At 40.0% G+C, this 23085-nt stretch overlaps 1 protein-coding gene and 1 pseudogene across 8 annotated transcripts in view; one reads left to right on the top strand and one right to left on the bottom strand.

Annotated features, from left to right (window-relative positions):
* Positions 1–4031: 4031 nt before the first annotated feature.
* On the bottom strand, positions 4032–5044 carry LOC138929836 (craniofacial development protein 2-like; annotated as a pseudogene).
* A 6377-nt stretch (positions 5045–11421) lies between these two features.
* Positions 11422–23085, top strand: part of LOC138431431 (zinc finger Y-chromosomal protein) — a 125917-nt gene continuing 114253 nt past the window's right edge. For 3 of the 8 annotated variants that reach the window (XM_070289556.1, XM_069573580.1, XM_069573581.1), the window contains exon 1: positions 11422–11911. The gene's annotated coding sequence lies outside the window, so the exon portion shown is untranslated. The remainder of the gene's footprint in view (positions 11912–23085) is intronic. The other 5 variants (XM_069573588.1, XM_069573582.1, XM_069573583.1 and 2 more) reach the window with 5 other exon arrangements.

Here is a 23085-nt window from a genome sequence, read left to right as displayed (position 1 = left end):
TTCAGGTCAATTCAGTTGCTCATTTGTGTCCGACCCTTTGCAGCCCCATGAACCGCAGCATGCCAGGCCTCCTTGTCCATCACCAACTCCTAGAGTCCACCTAAACCCATGTCCATTGTGTCGGTGATGCCATCCAACCATCTCATTGTTTGTTGTCCCGTTCTCCTCAGGCCCTCAGTCTTTCCCAGCATCAGGGTTTTTTCAAATGAGTCAGCTCTTTGCATCAGGTGGCCAAAGCATTGGAGTTCCAGCTTCAACATCAGTCCTTCCAATGAATACCCAGGACTGATCTGCTTTAGGATGGACTGGTTGGATCTGCTTACAATCTAAGGGAATCTCAAGAATCTTCTCTAACACCACAGTTCAAAAGCATCAGTTCAGTGCTCAGCCTTCCTTAAGTTCCAACTCTCACATCCATACATGACCACTGGAAAAACCATAGTCTTGACTAGATGGGCCATTTTTGGCAAAAGTAATGGCTCTGCTTTTCCATATGCTGTCTAGGTTGGTCATAACTTTCCTTCAAGGAGTAAGCGTCTTAGTTTCATGGCTGCAGTCACCATCTGCAATGATTTTGGAGCCCCAGAAAGTAAACTCAGCCACTGTTTACACTGTTGCCCCATCTATTTTCCATGAAGTGATAGGACCAGATGCTGTGATAACAAAATGGATGTGATAGTATTCCCACTGGGCGGTTTAAAAATCATAAATGGTGATGCTCTTCAAGTGCTAGACTCAATAGGTCAGGGAATTGGGATAACTCAGCACTGGCCACAGGGCTAGAAGAGATCAGTTTTTACTCTAGTCCCAAAGAAGGGCAGTGCCAGAGAATGTTCAAACTACTGCACAGTTGCATTCATTTCACATGCTAATAAGATTATGCTCAAAATCCTCCAAGCTAGGTTTCAGTAGGACATGAACTGAGAAATGCCAGATAACACAGCTGGGTTTAGAAAAGACAGAGGAACCAGAGATCAAGTTGCCAATCTTCTTGAACCATAGAGAAAGCAATAGGATTCCAGCAAAATTCCTTCATTGACTAGTATCCTGAACTTTGACTGTTTGGATTACAACACACAAGTTTTTAAAAAGATGGAAATACAAGACCAAATTAACCTGTCTTCTGAGAAATGTGTATACAGGCCAAGAGGCAACAGTTAAATCCAGATGTGGAACAATGGACTGGCTTAGAATTGAGAAAGGAATATGTCAAGTCTCTATATTGTATATCTGTATCTCTGCCTATTTGTATACAAAGTACATCATGCAAAATGCTGGGCTGTATGAATCACAAGCTTTAATCACGATTGCCAAGAGAAATAACCTCAGATATACAGATAATACCACTCTAATGGCAGGAAGTGGAGAGGAACTAAAATGTCTTGATGAAGGTGAAAGGAGAGTGAAAAGGCTGGCCTAAATCTTAGCATTCAAGATATGAAGATCATGGTATACTGTCCCATCACTTCATGGCAAATAGATGGGAATAAATTGAAAATGGTAACAGATTTTCTTTTCTTGGGCTCCAGAATCACTGAAGATGTTGATTGCAGTTATGAAAAGACTTGATCCTTGGGAGGAAATCTATGACAAACCAGGACAACATATTAAAAAGCAAAGACATCCCTTTGCAGACAAAGGTCCATATAAGTCAGATCTATTGGTATTATAGTAATCGTGTAAGGATTTGAGAGTTGGACCATAAACAAGGCTGAGTGTCAAAGAATTGGTGGTTTCAAATTCTGGTGTTGGAAAAGACTCTTGAGAGTCGCTTGAACAGAAAGGAGATCAAACAAGGTAATGCTAAAGGAAATCAACTCTGAATAAAGCATCATTGGGAAGACTGATGCTAAAGCTCTGATATTTCAGCCACTTGATGTGAAGAGCCAACAGAAAAGAACCAGATGGCTGGGAAAGATTGAAAACAAAATGGAGGAGGCAGCAGAAGATGGGATGGTTAGATCAGTTCAGTTCAGTTCCGTCACTCAGTCGTGCCTGACTCTTTGTAACCCCATGAATTGCAGCACGCAAGGCCTCCCTGTCCATCACAAACTCCTGGAGTTTACTCAGACTCATGCCCATCGAGTCAGTCATGCCATCCAGCCATCTGCTCCTCTGTTGTACCCTTCTCCTTCTGCCCCCAATCCCTCCCAGCATCAGAGTCTTTTCTAATGAGTCAACTCTTCACATGAGGTGGCCAAAGTACTGGAGTTTCAGCTTCAGCATCATTCCTTCCAAAGAATACCCAGGACTGATCTCCTTCAGAGTGGACCGGTTGTATCTCCTTGCACTCCAAGGGACTCTCAAGAGTCTTCTCAAGCACCATAGCTCAAAAGCATTAATTCTTCGGAGTTCAGCTTTCTTCACAGTCCAACTGTCACATCCATACATGACCACTGGAAAAACCACAGCCTTGGCTAGACAGACCTTTGTTGGCAAAAGTAATGTCTTTGCTTTTCAATATGCTGTCTAGGTTGGTCATAACTTTTCTTCCAAGGAGTAAGCGTTTTTTAATTTCATGGCTGCAATCACCATCTGCAGTGATTTTGGAGACTCAAAAAAATAAGTCTGACTGTTTCCACTGTTTCCCCATCTATTTGCCATGAAGTGATGAGACCAGATGCCATGATCTTCGTTTTCTGAATGTTGAGCTTTAAGCCAACTTTTTCACTCTCCTCTTTCACTTTCATCAAGAGGCTTTTTGGCTCCTCTTCACTTTCTGCCATAAGGGTGGTCTCATATGCATATTGATATTGAGGTTATTGATATTTCTCCTGGGAATCTTGATTCCAGCTTGTGCTTCTTCCAGTCCAGCGTTTCTCATGATGTACTCTGCAGATAAGTTAAATAAGCAGGGTGACAATATACAGTCTTGATGTACTCCTTTTCCTTTTTGGAACCAGTCTGTTGTTCCATGCCCAGTTCTAACTGTTGCTTCCTGACCTGCAGACAGGTTTCTCAAGAGGAGGTCAGGTGCTCTGGTATTCCCATCTCTTTCAGAATTTTCCACAGTTTGTTGTGATCCACACAGTCAAAGGCTTTGGCATAGTCAATAAAGCAGAAATAGATGTTTTTCTGGAACTCTCTTGGTTTTCTATGATCCAGCCAATGTTGGCAATTTGATTTCTGGTTTCTCTGCCTTTTCTAAAACCAGCTTGAACATCTGGGAGTTCACGGTTCACATATTGCTGAAGCCTGGCTTGGAGAATTTTGAGCATTACTTTACTAGCATGTGAGATGAGTGCAATTGTGCAAAGCATTCTTTGGCATTGCCTTTCTTTGGGATTGGAATGAAAACTGACCTTTTCCAGTCCTGTGGCCACTGCTGAGTTTTCCAAATTTGCTGGCATATTGAGTGCAGCACTTTCACAGCATCATCTTTCAGGATTTGAAAGAGCTCAACTGGAATTCCATCACCTCCACTAGCTTTGTTCGTAGTGATGCTTTCTAAGGCCCACTTGACTTCACATTCCAAGATGTCTGACTGTAGGTCAGTGATCACACCATCGTGATTATCTGGGTCAGGAAGATCTTTTTTGTACAATTCTTCTGTATATTCTTGCCACCTCTTCTTAATACCTTCTGCTTCTGTTAGGTCTATACCACTTTTGTCCTTTATCGAGTCCATCTTTGCGTGAAATGTTCCCTTGGTATCTCTGATTTTCTTACAGAGATGTCTAGTCTTTCCCGTTCTGTTTTCCTCTATTTCTTTGCATTGATCGCTGAGGAAGGTTTTTATGTATTCCTGCTATTCCTTGGAACTCTGCATTCAGCTGCTTGTATCTCTCCTTTTCTCCTTTGCTTTTCGCTTCTCTTCCTTTCTCAGCCATTTGTAAGGCCTCCTCAGACAGCCATTTTGCTTTTTTGCCTTTCTTTTCCATGGGGATGGTCTTGATCCCTGTCTCTTGTACAATGCCACAAACCTCATTCCATAGTTCTTCAGGCACTCTATCTATCAGTTTTAGGCCCTTAAATCTATTTCTCACTTCCATTGTATAATCATAAGGGATTTGATTTAGGTCATACCTGAATGGTCTAGCAGTTTTCCCTACTTCCTTCAATATAAGTCTGAGTTTGGCAATAAGGAGTTCATGATCTGAGCCACAGTCAGCTCCTGGTCTTTCTTTTGTTGACTGTATAGACTTCTCCATCTTTGGCTGCAAAGATTAAAATCAGTCTCATTTCAGTGTTGACCATCTGGTGATGTCCATGTGTAGAGTCTTCTCTTGTGTTGTTGGAAGAGGGTGTTTGCTATGACCAGTGCATTTTCTTGGCAAAATTCTATGAGTCTTTACCCTGCTTCATTCCATATTCCACGGCCAAATTTGCCTATTACTCCAGGTGTTTCTTGACTTCCTACTTTTGCATTCCAGTCCCCTCTAATGAAAAGGATATCTTTTTTGGGTGTTAGTTCTAAAAGGTCTTGTAGGTCTTCATAGAACCGTTCAACTTCAGCTTCTTCAGCATTACTGGTTGGGGCAGCGACTTGGATAAATGTGATATTGAATGGTTTTCCTTGGAGATGAACAGAGATCATTCTCTCAGTTTTGAGATTGCATCTAAGTACTGCATTTCAGACTCTCTTGTTGACCATGATGTCTACTCCGTTTCCTCTGAGGGATTCCTGCCCACAGTAGTGGATATAATGGTCATCTGAGTTAAATTCACCCATTCCAGTCCATTTTAGTTTGCAGATTCCTGGAATGTCGGCGTTCACTCTTGCCATCTCCTGTTTGACCACGTCCAATTTGCCTTGATTCATGGACCTGACATTCCAGGTTTCTATGCAATATTGCTCATTACAGCATCGGACCTTAGTTCTACACCAGTCACATCCACAACTGGTTATTGTTTTTGCTTTGGCTCCACCCCTCTATTGTTTCTGGAGTTATTTGTCCACTGATCTCCAGTAGCATATTGGGCACCTACTGACCTGGGAAGTTCCTTTTCAGTATCCTATCATTTTTTCTTTTCATACTGTTCATGGGATTCTTAAGGCAAGATACTGAAGTGGTTTGCCATTCCCTTCTCCAGTGGACCACATTGTGCCAGATGGCTGGGAAAGATTGAAAACAAAAAGGAGGAGGCAGCGGAAGATGAGATGGTTAGATAGCATCGCTGAATTAATGGACTTCAGTTTGAGCAAACAGGGAGATGGAGAGCAGAGGAGCCTGGCAGGCTAAGTCACAAAAAGTCCAAGAGTCTAAACAGGAAAAGATCAGCAGAAAAAAGAATGAAAAGAAGATATAAAGCATTCATAAAACTGGCTAACAGGAAAAATAAGGAAACTAAAAATTTTTAAATAATGTAGCAAATTAACTGTCTTCATCACTGGCTGGTAAATGCGTAATTCGTAAAGAATGATAGTCGTAAAATAAATGGTATATTTGATAAAGATTCAAAAGAATGTTGATTTTATAACTAGGTTTTAGTGAACTGTAATCATTTTTGCAATAGTGCTATGAAAGGTTAGTGCTATCAAATCACCATAACAGATGTAATAATTTAAAATTTTGAAATATTCAGGAATTACCAAGATGTGTTACAGAGACATGTGAGCAAACACTATTTCAAAAATGATGCTGATAGTCTTGCTCAATGCAAAGATGCCACAAACCTTCAGTTTGCAAAAACCTCAATATGTGCAAAGAGCAATATAACTTATTGCTTTTACATATTTTATAATCTGTTAGATACCTTTAAAAGTATGATATCAAATAAATACTTTGCAAAATAGTTTATTACTTGAAATACACTTTAATATTGTCCTTTACAACTAATTGAACACCCTATATTTGTGATTCATCATGAGAAACGCTGGGCTGGAAGAAGCACAAGCTAGAATCAAGATTGCTGGGAAAAATACCAATAACCTCAGATATGCAGATGACACCACCCTTACGGCAGAAAGTGAAGAAGAATTAAAAGCCTCTTGATGAAAGTGAAAGAAGAGAGTGAAAAAGTCAGTTTAAAACTCAACATTCAGAAAATGAAGATCATGGCATCTGGTCCCATAACTTCATGGGCAATAGATGGGGAAACAGTAGAAACAGTGTCAGACTTTATTTTGGGGGGCTCCAAAATCACTGCAGATGGTGACTGCAGCCATGAAATTAAAAGATGCTTACTCCTTGGAAGGAGGGTTATGACCAACCTAGATAGTATATTCAAAAGCAGAGACATGGCTAACAAAGGTCCGACTAGTCAAGGCTATGGTTTTTCCAGTAGTCATGTATGGATGTGAGGGTTGGACTGTGAAGAAAGCTGAGTACCAAAGAATTGTTGCTTTTGAACTGTGGTGTTGGAGAAGACTCTTGAGAGTCCCATGGTCTACAACGAGATCCAACCAGTCCATTCTACAGAAGATCAGCCCTGGGATTTCTTTGGAAGGAATGATGCTAAAGTGGAAACTCCATTACTGTGGCCACCTCATGCGAAGCATTGACTCATTGGAAAAGACTTTGATGCTGGGAGGGATTGGGGCAGGAGGAGAAGGGGACGACAGAGGATGAGATGGCTGGATGGCATCACCAGCTTGATGGATGTGAGTCTGAGTGAAATCCGGGAGTTTGTGATAGACAGGGAGGCCTGGCGTGCTGCGATTCATGGGGTTGCAAAGCGTCACACATGACTGAGCAACTGAACTGACTTACTGTTATTCAGTAATATAATCTGATAGAGCTTTTGAGAAATAAACCAAGGCTCAGGTTCCACCCACTTAAAATTAGATTCTCTGAAAATTGAATGTGGACATTGATTGTGGAATGAAGTGATTCTGATTTCCATTTGAAAAGCTGTGTTAGATCAAATAGAAGATAAGTGACTATGGGATGTCATGGTTCACTTTGGGAAATTTTCAGGGCACACAACTAAGTTTTAAAATTGGGAAAGAAAATGGGTAGGTTTCATTTCCATGAAACCAAGAAGATAGATAGGACATACATAGCAACAGTAGTGTAATGTTCAGAATATGTAAAATTACTGAAAATAACAGAAGTGATTAAAAAAAAGGACACTTTTAATTTCTGGAAGATTAAAGCTGTGTAGCTAATGAAAATTAAATTACCAAGTTAAAATAATATTTCATTAAAATTTTAGCTTGACATTAAAATTATTTTAAAACCTGAGCACGTTAAGAGTTGGCTAATGTGGTTAAGATTTTGGGCATTCACTGCCATGTCTTGGGATTGGTTCCTGACCAGGGAACTGACATCCTGGAATTCACATATCATGGCCAAAAACAAAAAGAAGTTTTGCCAAGGGAGCAAGGGAGCAATAAATTAGGAATTTGAAATTAACAAATATACTAAATCTAAAATAAACAAGTATATATAGCACACAGACCTCTAGTCTGTAAATGGGAAAGTATTGGAAAAAGAATATTTAAATGTATGTGTATTTAAAACTGAATTCCTTGGTAGATACTTGTAACATTGAAAATCAACTATAATTCCATTCAGAAATTCAAATTAAGAAAAAAAGGATCAAAAATGGCAGTTCAGTGGTTGACTCTGCATTTCAGCTGCAGAGGACACAGTTTCCAGCCTTCCAGCCTTGGTCAAGGAACTAGGATCCCATATGCTGTGTGGCATAGCTAAGAAACAAAATATTAATAATTTTTTGGATGGGGATGGATAAAACATTGTTTGTCCTTTCAGATTGCCTGCCATCTGGTTTTTGTGAATTAGTCCTTATGAATCATCATACCTCATGCTTTGGATTTCTTTATACCCTGTATTTACTGGTAAATTTAAATTGGTAAATTAATCTACAGAGTTGATCATATTCAACTTTGATTTGTGGTGAAGTCATGAACACACTACTTCATGGGTGGTTTCGGGTATAGTCTTCAGGAGGCAAATATCTAACAATCATTGTTTAGGTTAAGCATTAATCATTGTTTAGGTTAAGGTTGTATGTCTTGTTTTTTAAAAAAATTATTTTTGGTTGTGTTGAGTCTTCATTGGTGTGTGTAGATTTTTAGCATTAATCATTGTTTAGATTAAGGTTGTATGTCTGTTTTTTTAAAAAATTATTTTTGGTTGTGTTGAGTCTTCGTTGCTGTGCATAGATTTTTCTCTATTTACAGCGCCACGGAGCTGTGCCGTAGTTGCAGTGTGCAGTCTTCTCACTGCTATGGTTTCTGTTGTGGAGCACAGGCTCTAGGCACATGAGATTCAGTAGTATAACATATGGTCTCAGTAGTTGTGGCTTCCCAGTTCTAGAACACAGGCTCAGTAGTTGTGGCACATGGGCTTAGTTGCCCCGAGTGAGACCTTCCCAGACTAGGAATTGAACCCATGTCCCCTGCATTGCAGGTGGATTCTTTACCATTGAGCCAAGGAAGCCCTCTACTTCTGTTAATGATGTGTTCATTAGAATCCCTTTATAAAGAGAAATTTCCTTTTTTCACATTACAGGAACAGCATGTAATTAGGCACTTTGCAAATAACATGTTCTCTAGTACTTTACAAATGTGATTATTTTTTCAAACATCACCATATGTCATAAATCTGGACATCTGTGATGTATTTGACTCTTGCGGTTAACGTTACTTCGATAAAATTTCCTAGCTTTAGGAAATGGAAGCCTATACTGTTGGGTTGTGACCTGTTAAAGATTACAAACTTTTCAACACTTCATTCTCTTATGTTATGGTGAAAGATGTCCTAATGAGGAAATTGTCATTTCTCTAAGGAAATGTTTGCATTTTGGGGAGATACATAAAATCTCAGACTGAGTACCAGCAGTGTTTATTGCTACTGATTATTTTTTCTAGGCTTCCTATATTTATTTTTACCTAGGAATGCTAGTGTGACTTGCAGCCATAAAGTTTAATTCAGTTGGTGGTGATTTTCAGGAATTATTTAAATAATGTCTTATTTGACAAGTGAGAAAAAAACTATGAAAATCACATCATTAGTCATTTAAATTTTATTTGCAGATTAAAATTTATATTTGATACTATTTTATGGATGTAACAGATTACAACATGCATCTTGGTAATTGTTCAAGATAAATGATAAATTTTCAAGGCATGCTAAGTGTGACGGTTAAATGTGTCAGCTTGGCTGATACCTAGATGATTGGTTCATCATTATTTGTCTCTTTGAAAGTGTTTTTTGAAGTTTACATTTCTAGGAAATCCATAATGTAGATGGGCCTCTTATCAGTCAGAGCCTTGATGATAAAAGGCTGCTTCCAACTCAAACCACAGCATCAACTTTCTCTGTGGTCTTGAACCTGGTGACCTACAGTCAGATTTTGGATTTCTACAGCTCTATAATCTGAGGGAATTCCTTAAAATAAATCTTCCTTGTTTCAATTTAGCTAAATTGCATTTTATTGTTTTGTGGAGATGGAAATTGTGACTGCTAAATTTGAACATTTTAGTTAAGAGATTTCTCAATAATGAAGTATAGCTATGGTTCTTTACATAGTATAGCTGATCCTTTAGAAGCTCATGGTGATCTTCAGTTTACTAAAGATCTTTTGTATTGTATGAACAGTTTCACAGCCATGCTATTTATACTTCCTTTTATCATAAGTACAGTTTTTAATGTGTATTAAATGTGTATTTAATGTGTGTATATGTGTATTTCTGGTAAAATGATTTTTCATATGCTGATACTTCTTTACTTCCATCTGTAAGTATATTTGAAATACAAATTACTTTGCATTTTCAAAAAGCTTATGTAATACAGTTGACTTCCTAGGTATAGTCATCTATAGATTAATCTTTCTTAAATTCTAATAAAGGTTCATGTAACAAATATAGCTAGGTCATTTACTAATATCCTATCAGAAATTAACTATCTTTTGCTGCATGAAATGTAATATCAAAGCCTAGTTTTAAAATGTCACTGCCCAAACTACATCCTACCTTTGCAATTAGAAAACATCTTTTTCCTATATGGCCACACTTAAGTGCTTTATACTAGTGGTCATACTAGGGTTTTGTTTTGTTTTGTTTTGTTTTTTTGTAATCATGGGGTTGCCCTGTTGGCTCAGTGATAAGGAATCTGCCTGCTCTGGGCAATGGGGGAGACCTGGGTTCGATCCCTTGGTAGGGAGGATCACCTGGAGAAGGGGATACTCCAGTGTTCTTGCCTGCGAAATCCGTTGGACAGAGGAGGCTGGGAGACTGCCGTCCACGGGGTCTCAAAGACACAGAGTAACTAACACTCAGTAATCATGAGAGATCTAACAGGAATGCTGACATTATGTTTTGTGATCTGACTGTGGTGCTACAGTTGAAAGAATGATGTCAGGTCCCATTGTTACCTTAATACTAAAGGAAGTCTTTGGAAATATTTAAACACTGGTTGTTATTATTTTGAAAGTATGTTAGTTACCAATGTTAATTATGTTGATTGTCTTTGAAGTTATGCTAGTTTTTCATTTTTTTCACTTGAAAAGTAGTTTTTCTTTCTGGAAAATATAACAGCGTTTTGTGGTTTTCTAGAAATAAGAATATGTTGTGTTTTGTGATTTCTGGAACAAAATTTACTCACTTGGAAAATACAAAAACAGAATAAGCTGTGGCTTTGAAAATTATCATCCAGAAATTTTCCTGGAGATGATTTTTGATGTACTTTTTTCTTTTTATAAAGCATTTCATGATTTCTAGGTATATGAGGGCAGGACAAGTCGCATTCTGGAAGTAATATGTTTTATAGGCTTCTACATTTTAAAGAGATTTTTCCTCTATTGTTGGTTTTCCACTTTTGAATTGTACTGAGAAAGCAGTTAACACATTGAATTCCACAATAACGTGCTGTAAGATCTCGCTGTTTGCCTTTTTACTAATGTTCAAACAAAGCTTGGATTCCAAGTTTAAGTGTGGAAAATAACATAGAAATTTAAAGTAATAACACAAAATACATGGTTTTGGAGCTGATAAATGTCTGCTTATTATAATTGATTTTACTGTGACTTGGCCTAACGTTTATGCTGTTCAACATTTACCTGTTTATGCCCTTTTCTTAAAAAATACCCAGCGAATTACAATATTTAAGAATATTAAATTTTCAAACACAAGGTATATACGTAGAAAATGACACATTAAAAATTGTTAAACGTGCAAAATCATTGAAAGTTTAATCCTTTTCCACATGACATTCAAGTCATTTAGGTTCTATGAACAATTTTATAAAGATCAAATGACTTGATAGTTGTCCTAGAGTAAGCCGCCTTCTCTTGCCCATACCCAGAGTGACATGCCTATTTTCATTTTATTACAAAAAAAAAAAAAATTTTTTTTATTTTCAAGCAAAGATAGGGTATAGCATGGGCTACTAAATTTTCTTCCCTAGCTACAAAAAAACCCAGCATTTACTTCAGGCAAGTGTTCGACAACTCTAGACATCTAAGCAGGCACCTGGGCCAGGACCCGCGTGGGGACGCGATACGTCTCTGGGTAGAACCAGATCCGGCCAGGTGTGAAGCGCCTATCTTTCCGCGGGGCTTTACGATCTGAGCGGCGGCAGTGGCGCGTGAGCGGCGGCGGCAGCGGCGGGCGGGAGCGCGGAGGAGGAGAAAATAAGATCGTTGTTATACGGTCTTCCGCAGACCCTACCGCAGATCTACCGCAGATCTTGCCGCGAGGCCACGGGCTTCTTGGGTTGCGGGACCCGAATGGTTTCGATACGAGACACCGAAGAACCAACTTGGTAGAGACAGGGTCCCTTGTCTACCCTTCCGCATTTTCCTGGGTCTCTCTCCCGGGCGGTGACGTGACGTGCTGACGGCAGGCCTGTGCCGGAGAGCTGGGCCGCTTTTTGTCAGCTCCGAACTCGGCCCCTCCTCCCTTCCTCCGCCCGCCCTACCAGTAGGAGCCCGGCCCAGTGCTCCAGAGAAAGGTAGGCCTGCATCACCCGCCACCGTCACCGACCGCCCGCACCCGGGTCTGGTGAGTCTGGGGTGCGGCCGAAGCCGCGGGGCCTAGTTCGAGTGGGAGGCCTGGTCCGGGCCTAGGCGGCAGCGCGTGTGACGCCCTTCAGTGCTAGGCCGAGGGATGTCGTTTTCGGCGCCGAGTAGGCCTCGAGGAGGCCGCAGTTACGCCAGGGGAGGAGCGCGGCGGCGGAGGCGCGCTCCGCAAACGGGCGGGACTTGGGGAAGAGTTGCCCGGTGGCCAGGGATACAGCCGAGGGACTCTAGGTCGGCGCCGAGTTCCCCCAGGGCTCCGCGCGCGGGCTAGGCCTAGCAAGGAGGAGATGGTTGCCAGCTTGAGGTGCCGCAGGCAACTATGTAAATATCAACAAGGGGGGCAGAGGGGGACAAGATGGTGGCGAATCTACGTTTGTTGCAGGGGCGCTTGAGGGGGTTGCTGGGAGGGGGAGCCGCCATTTTGAATGCGACCTCAGAAGAGAAAATTCCGTTACAATCCATGAGGTGGGGTTGGAGAGCCGGCGGCAGTGGCAGCAGCTCCGGTGTCGGAGAAGCATGGCACGGAGGCGTATGCGCGCGGAGGGGGCGTGCTCGCTCCCGGAAGCGGCCATTCTTCTCGTCGCCATGATGGACGCTTGGGTTCTTGGCGCTCGGCTGCAGCGCCACCTTTCTGCGTTGTTTGCCGTAGCCCGTTGACTGGCTGGCTGCTTCCGCTGTGTTTTGACTAAACCGCCAGTAGCCCGAGCCTGCGACTTAAGCCTTGGTTTGTAGTTCCCCGAGGGTAGTTAACACACAATGGCCGTCCAGGCTCCTGGGCTCACAGAGGCAAATGACAATCTCAGAAATGTTTTTTTTACTTAAGTACAGTAGTTCATGACGCTTGGGAGTGCCTTCCATACGGTTTTCCAAAATTTGCCTCCCCTTTTCAATAATAAAAATGAAATTTGATGGGGGAGATAACGGCTCACTACTCTTTCTGGGTCACAAGATGCAAGCAAATTGCTGGAAAGCAACGTCTGAAGCCTTTTTTTCCTTAACTGGGAAGCTTACTGAAAAACTGCGTTTAAGCGGTTAGTGTTGATTTTGTGCTATATGTTAAACTTTGGAAATAAAATGTGATGCAGTGTTTATGGGTTCTTGTAGTCTTCTGTTTAGAGTTCGCGTTATTTGGAAAGTTTTACGATAACAGCTGCTTTGTTTTGTACTTTAGACTTCGTGGTAGGCTAGTATATTGGTAAAATGAAGCGCATGTGAACTTGCTGTGTACTATTAAAGATTGACAAAGTTTTTAAAATGAGAAGATGCTTGCAAGAGTTTTTTTCATAGGGATAGGAAGTCCACATTTACGACTTCAGAAAAGGTTTCCTGAAGTGAGAGGCTTTCTATTTTCAAAGGTACTTGCTGAAAATGTGTGGTACTTAATTAGGTGAGTTAGGAGTGGGAAAAAGGCAAACGTTAAGTATGAACCGTGTTCAGAAACACCACAAATTACAGTTTGAGTAGAGTGGATATATAAGTAGGGGAGGACTGGAAATTGAGATTAGAAATGGTAGATTCATACTAAAGTTGCAGACTGATGGAACAGCTATGCTCTGCTTCATGTTTATTTAGCAGTTCTGACTCCAATCATTGCAGAACTTTTAAAGTTGAGAAGTAATGAAAACTGGTGGTGGGTTCATCAGTGTTTTTGTTAGTAGAAAAATTACTGAGTTCTGCTGCTGTTTATTTCATCTGTCCTTAGCGTCTTCTATTTTTTTCTTTGCTAAGTTTTAGCACCAGTTAACGTTTGCCTTAGAAATAGGCTTCTGTAGGGAACAAACTTTTACCTGACAGTGGTTGAAAATTACAGTAGTTTGGTCAGTTTAAAAACAAGAGTAATTCCTGAGAGCACAATGAATGACCGTCATATAGCCTTGTGCAAACTTTCTTCCCACTGGTGAAAGCAACTCCGTTTATGAAAATATCATTACTCTTCTCTAAACTAAGCTTTAAGGCTCATGTATTAATTTATGAATGTTCTAGGCGCAGGTTTCAGAAAACATGTTTTCTAGACTTGTAACAATGGTGTTCCTTCCATAAGAAAGAAAGAGTATCACATTTATCATGAACCATCGGTTTAGAAAATTTTAGAAACTCAATTGAAGGAGACAGATGGGAAGCAGGTTGCTAATATAGCCTAGTTGTTGAGGTGTGAAGGACAAACATAAATTGTAGAAGTAGTTGCTTTATATCTTGACAGCTGAGAAACAACTCTTAAGAAGATAGAACTGGTATGCTGCACTGTACATCAGCAGCAGATGTTCCAGTACAGCAACAGTGGATGTTCAAGATTAAGAGTATGTTAAACTCATATGTTTAATTGAGAATACAGGTAAGTGTATTACTTTAAAGCATTTTGATTAGAAACGATTAAATATAAAATGTTTTTTGCTTAAAGGGGTAGATTTTGATTATAGGAAGAACACTATTAGCCAACTATTTGGATTTATGTAGAAAAACATTACCTTAAAACTGCTTTTTGTGAATGCTTTCTCTGACGGTGTTTTAATTTATATGCTCACAAATTAATCTTCTTTGCATTATTTATGCTTATTGGCAGTAACAAATCTTAAAAAAATTTTCTTCAGCTCATTGTTTGAAATTTTGTTGAAATACTTAGGTGAGAAATGTAGATGGACATTTGATGTTTGTTCTCTTGAGCCTCATACTTTTACTCTATTTCTGTGTAGATTTTCATACATTTTCTTTCACTGCCAGATATCTAGCCTAACATTCTGCTGATTGATTTCTCTTTAAAATTTTCTTGGGTTTGCTTATCTTATAAAAATAATTTCTTTTTTATCCCACATATTTCTGAATTCATTGTTTCCCAAATTACAAAACTGTTCCACAGTATATTAATTGGTGTGTCATATAAATGTTTTGTGCTTCAGGAACTGTTCCTCCTTTGTCAGTTGTGGTTCTTTTCCAAACCTAAATAAGGGCTCTCCTTTGAGATCAGTCCTCTCTTGTTTCCTCCAGTTTTCTTCCTTGGCTTACTGTCCCTTATTATGCTTACACTCTTGCCTGAGTTTCTCACCTAGCTTTTCTAGTTGCCTCTTGAACATCTCATTTGCCTTCTTGACACTTGTATTTAACATAGCTACAATAAAGTGTAATTTGACATCTGTTAGGGGCTCAATATTATGAGTTGGAAACCTATTTCTCCATGGAATCCCTTAACAACTCCTGCTTCTTGCTTTCCGTTTGTGACTTTAGTTTTCAAGCCTGCTTTCTTTGTCCCATAGAATGATATAGACATCTTTAATTTCCTATTAAATTTATCATATTTTAACTCTGGTTCATATTTTGTTTTCTTTGAAATAGTCCTGCTTGTACCAGACAGGTAGTCATCCTTGTCTCCCTAGCAAAAGGATCTGGCACATTATTTTCATTAAATGTTATTTGAATGGTTAAATGCAGAGATTTACATAAAGTTGAATAATTTTGCAATTGAAATAAACTAGATTAACATATGTTTTTGACAGGGTGTAAATAATAGGACATACTGTGTCCACTTCATGAAGGCACTTAGTTCAAATGGGAGCCAGGAGTAAACTTTCCTCCCTGTTCCATTCTACCCTCCTGCACTTCACCTGATAGAAATACAGTGAAAGTGAAAGTGTTATTGGCTAAGTTCTGTGTGACTCTTTGCAACCTCTTATACTGTAGACCACCAGGCTGGTCTGTCCATGGGATTTCAGGCACGAGTACTAGAGTGGGTAACCATGTCTTTCTGGGGCTTTTCCTGATCCTCAGATTGAACCTCCATCTCCCATGTTGCAGGAGGATATTTACTGTCTGAGCCACCAGGAAAGCAGATAAAAAAGTTAGTCCATTATTATTAGTATTTTTCAGTGGTGGTGATGATTCAGTTGCTAAGTCATGTCTGAGTCTTGGCAACGCCATGGACTGTAGCCTGCCAGGCTCCCCTGTCCATGGGATTCTCCAGGCAAGACTACTGGAGTGGGTTGCCATTTCCTTCTGCAGGGGGGTCTTCCCGACCCAGGGATCAAACCCTGGTCTCCTGCATTCCAGGTAGATTCTTTACCAACTGAGCTTTGAGGGAAGCCCTATTTCAGTACATTTTATAAAATATGCATATATTTATAAAGTAAGTCCTTTTAAAGAATTCAGTTAAATTGTTTTCCTCAATCTTAGTTCTTTTTCTTTTCCCTAGAAGCAATTGATGTCCTTGGCATTGTATACCCAAAACAACATCTGTGTTTTACAGTTACTGAAAATGCGTCCCATTAAATGTTTCATTTAGTATTTTTTCATTTAAGTCACACAGTCACTTTTTGCAGGACACTTAATGTTACATGGGGGTCTAGATTAGTGGTTCCTGGAATGTGGTCCAGGAACCCCTGGGGATCTCTTAATTTTTTTTAGGGTGTTGTGAGAGAATAGCTTACGTTTTTTCATAAAAATACTAAGAACTTCTTTACTCTCCTTCCTCTATAACTGTAGTGTAGTAGTGTGTAGTAGTTCTTTTCAGAGGCCAGTATGACCAGTTGTGTACAAATGAGGAAGTGGATAGGGGAGTACAGCAGTCTCTCTTAAGTTACATATTAGATTTCCAGAAAATTCAGTTTTTCTGAAAATATTTTGGTACTATTCATACATTAGCATTAGTAAGTTGTAGATTAGTTTTAATGAAGTGTTGCTTAAACTTTCCATTTAACAGAATATTGGTCGTGGAGCTGCTTTATATATATATATATATTTGATTTTTTTATAATTGCTTTTTATATATATATTTTTTTAACTGTTCAGTGAATTGCTCATTTAAATTCATGACCCATTGTTTGTCTTCCTTCAGTTTTATTATGCACTGTGTAAGTTTAAGGCAAGAGTTTCATGTACTGTGAAAAGACTATCATAGTAACTTCATTGAATACCAGTCATCTCACAGATACATAGTTAAATAAGTGGAAAAAAAATATTTTTACCTTTGGTAATAACTGTTAGGTTTATATGTAACATACAGCAGTGTTCAACTATGTTTGTCATGCTGTACATTACATCCTTAGTACTTAGTAAGTGGAAGTTTGTACTTTTGGACTGCCTTTGTCCACTTCCCACTCCCCCAACCACTCCCTCTAGTAACCACAAATCTGATCTGTTTTTCTGTGAGTATGTTTGTTCTAGTTGACCTGCAACAGTTATGTTAGATCGTTAATACACAATCTATGATGTTTCTGCTTAATCTCTACATTTCAGTGTGATCTTCAGCGTAAGTCTTGTTATAGTCTGTTGCCACACAAGGATACTGCAGTTACTGACTCTGTTTCCCACACTGTATTCATGCTTATAATTCATTTATTTTGCAGCTGGAAGTTATTACCTATTAATCTCCCTCACCTGTTTGTTTCCTTTTTCCATCTTTCACCCATATAACTACCTCTTTCTTCTCTGTTTTTTTTCTTTAATATTTGTTCATTTGTTTCTTTAGATCCCACATATAAGTGAAATCACAGTATTTGTGATGTTTTACTAATTCTGATATCCTCTATGATTTTTCACATCACAAATGGAAGTAGTTAATTCTGTTCTTTTATATGGCTGATGTGCTACATCTTAATCCAGTCATCATCTTAATCCATTCATCTTGGCTGATTCAAATACTCCTGCAGTGAGCATAGGGGTATATGTATCTCCTCTAATTACTGTTTCATTTTAATAAATATTTAGGAGTGGAATTGCTGGGTCTTATGCAGATCTATTTTTCATTTTTTAAGGAATCTTCATTATTCTCTTCATGGTGGGTGTACTAGTTTATATTCCCACCCACAGTGCAAAAGTGTTCATTTTTCTTCACATCCTTGCCGATACTTACCTGTTGTCTTTTGGGTACTAGCCATTCTGATGGATGTGCCATCTCATTATAGTTTTGAATTCCTTTTCTTTAGTAATTAGTGATGTTGAGCATCTTTGTGTGTGTACTTTGACTGTCTGTATTTTAGGGAAATGTCTATTCAGATTTTCTGCCCATTTTTTGATTGCGTAGTTTATGAGTTTGGTTTTTTTCTTTCTTTTTTTGGTATGTGACTTTTCCATTTTAGAGATTAACTCCGTATCAGCTATATCCTTTGCAAATGTCTTCTTCCATTCAGCTAGGGACCTTTTCATTTTGTTGATAATTTTCCTTTGCTGTGCTAAAGCTTAGTAGTGTGATGTCATTCCAGACTTGATTCTTTTTACTCCCCTTATGAGAGAAAATATGTATATGAAATACTAATAGTGGTGTCAAAGTGCTTACTCCCTGTGCTTTCTTCTAGAATCCTTATGGTTTCAGATCTTACCTTTAGATCTTTAAAAGTACTGAGGGGTATTTTTTTTGTGTGTGCATAATGTGAGAGAGTAGTCCAGATTGATTGTTTTGGATATAGTTGTGCAGTTTTCTCAGTGGTTTTTATGAAAGAGGTTCTCTTTTCCCAATTGTATTATTCTTGCAGTTATAGATTAGTTGTATAAACATGGGCAGTTCCCTTGTATGTAACTGTTTTAATTTGCTTGTTTATATTTACTTATTTGGCTGTACCAGGACTTCATTGCACCAACTGGTATCTTTTGTTGTGGCGTGTGAACTCTTTGTTGCAGCATGTGGGATCTAGTTCCTTGACCGGGGATTGAATATAGTTTCACTGCATTGGGAGCATGGAGTCTTAACCACTGGACAGTGAGGGAAAGCCCCATGATTTGTTTCTGATACTATGTTTTTGTCTTTAACTTTTACCGGTTTGATTTGTGGTGTCTTCTTGTTTAGGTTTATTCTTTATGGAACTCTCTTTGGGTCTTTGATTTGGGTGACTGTTTCCATTCCCACATTAGCAAAGTTTTCAGCTTTTAGCTCTTCAAATATGTTCTCTGCTCTCTTTCTCAGTCTCTTCTGAGACTCTCTGTAATGTGAGTATCAGTACACTTGAAGTTATCCAACATGACTCTAAAGGTATTCTTGTTTTCATTCCTTTTTTCTTTTTTCAGTTCAGCATGAGTGATTTGCACTAGATTCTTCCAGCTCATTAATTTCTCTGTATCATCTACTCTGCTGTTGATTCTTTCTACCTTTGCTGTATTATTGTTTGGTCATTGTTTATATTTCCTGGCTGTTAAAAAGTTGTGACTTCGCACTTGTGCATCTGTTTTTCTCCCAAGTTGTTTGATCATCTTTATGATCATTTTCGTGGGTCTTTATTGAGGAGATTGCCTGTCTCCAATTTATTTAGTTCCCCTTGAGGTTTTACTTCAGTGCATGTGGCAGTTTTGTTATGTTTCCTGACTTTGGATAAGTGGACTTTTTTAGGAGATATTCTATGCATCCCAGCAGAGCTGACTCCTGTCTGGTTACCAGGACTGTATGCTGTATGCATGCTCCCATTGTGGGCTGTGTGAATCTTTTTGTTATGCCAGGGTGACTGCTGTGGGTCATCTGGTAGGAATACTTGCCTCAAGTCTGGTTGCTTGCCAGGCTCTGCCTTATACAGAAACAGCTGGGTACTCATAGATGTGTCTGGTTTTATAGGGGCATCTGGCTGTGGAGTATTAGCAGGTCTTGGGGTTGGTGCTGGTCCAGTAGTGGGCAGAACTGAGTCCCTGGTCTCTGGTAGTAGAGCTTTAGGTATCCTAGAGTTGGTGTTGGCAGGCCCAGTTCTGGCTGGCTGACTGTGAAGTCCCATGGGGTTCCCAGTCTGGGGTTTCATGCTATGTGCTGATGCACTTCTATTTGAAATCAGTTCCCAGGACAGCTGTAGGCTCAAGAACTTTATGGTAGCTGGTCACCTGGTTATGGTAGCTGGTTGCCTGGTTGTGGGGCTTTGTCCCCTCCTGGCTAGTTCCTTAGCATGAAACCTCCAAGAACTGGTGCTGCCAGACTGGTGGACAGGCAGCTAGAAGGAGGATTTCAGAATGATGCTTCTTGCCAGCACCACTACTGCATGGTAGAACAAAGCTCCCTAAAGTGGGTGCCTCCAGTGACTATGTCTCCAGATTGAGCTCCCATTTGCCTCTTGCCTCTCTGGGGTTGTCTCCCAAGATTAGGTATCAGCAGGCTGTTCTGACCTAGGTGTCTTTCAAACTCTTTCAAACTGCTGCTTCTGTTTGTGCCTTTTAAGAAGGGAGTCTATTTCCTGTAGCCCTACGGGTGTCCTTAAAGTAAGGCCCACTGGCTTTCAAAGCCAAGTATTCTGGATACTTGTACTCCTAGTGCAAGAGTTACTGGCTATGGAGCCTAATGTGGTGCTTCAATTCTTTCTTCCTTAGTTCTGCAGTTGTGATTATCCTGCCACTTCTGGATATGTGTAGGTCTCGATGGTTCTGTATATCCACCCCTTCTCTCTTGTCTTTTCATAATTCTTATATTATTTTAGTTGTGGAAGCTAATCTTTTCTTATCAGTACTTATTCTGTAAATAGATAAAATTATGGAGTGTCCATGAGAGGAGCTGAGCTGAGGGTCTTCCTACTCTTCCATCTTAGCTACCTTCCACTGACACGTTTTTCTTAATGATTTTAAAGCTTTAGTTTTATGTTTGTGTAAAAGTGATTGGCTGATTACTTAAACTGCAGATAACCTTCTTTCAGTTTGTGAGTTTTCTTTTAGCTTTGTTTCTACCGTATTTTGTTGAGTGGAACTTAATAGATCATTTTAAAGAGATCTCGGGTGACATGTCTTTTCTGTCTTCAGTAAATTTCCTGCCTGCCACAGGTCTTTAAAGTTTTCTTTTAAAAAAATATGTATAGATTATTAGCATATCTAGAATATTTTTTTTAATATTTTTGATGTTAGATTCTGATACTATTTTTTTTAATGTAAACTTTCTGCCACTGATTTGTAATTCAAGTGTTAAATTGCTGTAGTTTGGTGCCATTGGTCTGTTCATATCTGTACACAATGTTTTTAAAACTAACTTTGTAATAAAATCTTTGTATATGTTCTTTTCTTCAGAATTGTTTCAGTTGTCTTTCTCCTTTAGCTTTTTCAATTGAAAAAATTACTAGTTTTTTGTATTTGCCACAAATTTATAGTGTATATGAGCACATGTATGTCTTTAATGAAGGTGACTTGTCGGTTTCCATCAGCTCAGTTCAGTCGCTCAGTCATGTCAGACTCTTTGTGACCCAACAGACTGCAGCACGCCAAGCTTCTGTGTCCATCACCAACTTTTGGAGCTTGCTTAAGCTCATGGTCATTTACTTGGTGATGTCATCCAACCATTTTATCCTCTGTAATCCCCTTCTCCTGCCTTCAGTCTTTCCCAGCATGAGGGTCTTTTCTAGTGAGTCAGTTCTTTCCACAGGTTGCCAAAGTATTGGCGTTTTCAGCTTCAGTATCAGTCCTTCCAGTGAATATTCCGTACAGGTTCCCTGATGCTGGGAAAGACTGAAGGCAGGAGAATGGGATGACAGAGGATGAGATGGTTGATGGCATCACCAATTAGCTGAACAAACGTGAGTTTAAGCAGGCTCCAGCAGTTGGTGATGAACAGGGAAGCCTGGCATACTGCAGTCCTTTGGGTTGCAAAGTGGGATAATGTAATTATACATATATATTATCCCCCCATCCCTGTAGTTCAAACAGGGTAAAGAATCTGCCTGCAACACAGGAAACCAGGGTTTGACCCCTGGGTTAGGAGCTTCTCTGAAGAAGGGTACGGCAAGCCAATGCAGTATTTTTAAAATAAAGAAGAACCACATTAGAACCATATGAAAAAAGAGAAAACTGTGTAGACAGTGTTAGTAAGAAGAATGTCCTCGTATTTTTTCTTTGACCTGTCCACACAGTGTTCTCCTGCCAATTTGCCTACTCTGAAAGTCCTCCAGTGTATCTAGGAAGATGTCTGTACCTGTTGTGTGCAGTGGAGCATCAATTCAAACTCAGATCTTGCCTTACTCCAGCTTATACTTGCTCCCAAATCCACAGTTGACCACAAAGTCCACAGTCTAATGCTAACTGTGGTGATTTAATCCCCCACATCTGCTGCTGGAGTGAATTCCCTTCCTCCTCTTTGCTCACACATCCAGTCCCTGGTTTTCTGCTTGGTTTGTGGCATGCCTCTGCTTGGACTGCTCTCCAGTATCTATTCCTCACTCAGACTTAGGAGGGTGAAAGCAGCAACATATTAGGGCTCAGGTGCTCAAACTAGACTGGGGAGAGCAAGGGGGACAGCAGACACAGTGGTGTGTGTAGTGTCTGGTGTGGCCAGGAACTGCCAGAAGTCACCATGGTCTGAGGCAGGTGACTGGCTTCCCAGGGGAGTTGCCTGCAGGTTGTGTGTCCCTCAGCAGAGTTGAGCCCCTCAGGCTCTATGGAAGGTATGGGCAGCAACTTGTGCTGGCTCACAGCTTGGTGACAGCTATGGCCACTGGGGTCAAGATTGCACACCTCTTGTTCTCCACCTCTGGCCCACACACTGGCCCTAGCAGTTGTCAAGTGGCCATGGAGGTGATCTCTCTTCTAGGATCATAATCTGTAGTACATATAGTCTTGCCTCTGTCACTCATGCTGGATTTAGTGTAATCTATCTCCAGGATCACAGTCCACTGAGGCCTTACCACCTGCAACACTCTTGAACGTCAAGTCCTACATTCTGCAACACGTGGAATTAGAACATTCACATGGCAATGATCTTTTGTCTCTCTGGAATGCCCAAGGTTTTCCCTAGATTCCATCAGCTGTGTCTTCCTAGCTCCTCAGTATATCCTCACAACAGCCAACCCCAGTTCTCTGCGTGGGGTCTGAAGCCTGAGCTTGAGTACCCAGCCCAGGAGTGCAAGCCAGTTCTCTGCTGAGAACTGTTACTCAGCAGTGATCTCTGTGGTTAGTTTTCTCCATTTTTGCTTTCTGAGCACCTGCACTGCCCTCTGAGGTTCTGAAGCTCCTCCTGTCCCCCACCTTGAGTGTGCAGAAACTTTTCATCCTTCAGGACTCCCTAACCCAGGTGCAGGTCATGTCCTGAAATTATTTGTGTCTTCTTTTATCTTTATTTTTCACCTTACTTCATTCTGAGGAGATTGGCTTGCCTTACTGGAAGGCTGGGGTTTTCTGTCAGTGTTAAGAGGTATTCTGGAGGAGTTGTTCCATATGCAGATGAATTTTTGATGTTTTTGTGGGGAGATTCTCTCTGCCATCTTGAAAATTCCTCTATAGACTTTTTAA

Source organism: Ovis canadensis, chromosome Y, assembly GCF_042477335.2.
Source record: "Ovis canadensis isolate MfBH-ARS-UI-01 breed Bighorn chromosome Y, ARS-UI_OviCan_v2, whole genome shotgun sequence".
NCBI lineage: Eukaryota > Metazoa > Chordata > Mammalia > Artiodactyla > Bovidae > Ovis > Ovis canadensis.
The sequence above is the reverse complement of the archived record's forward strand: the minus strand, read 5'-3'. Positions and strand labels throughout refer to the sequence as shown.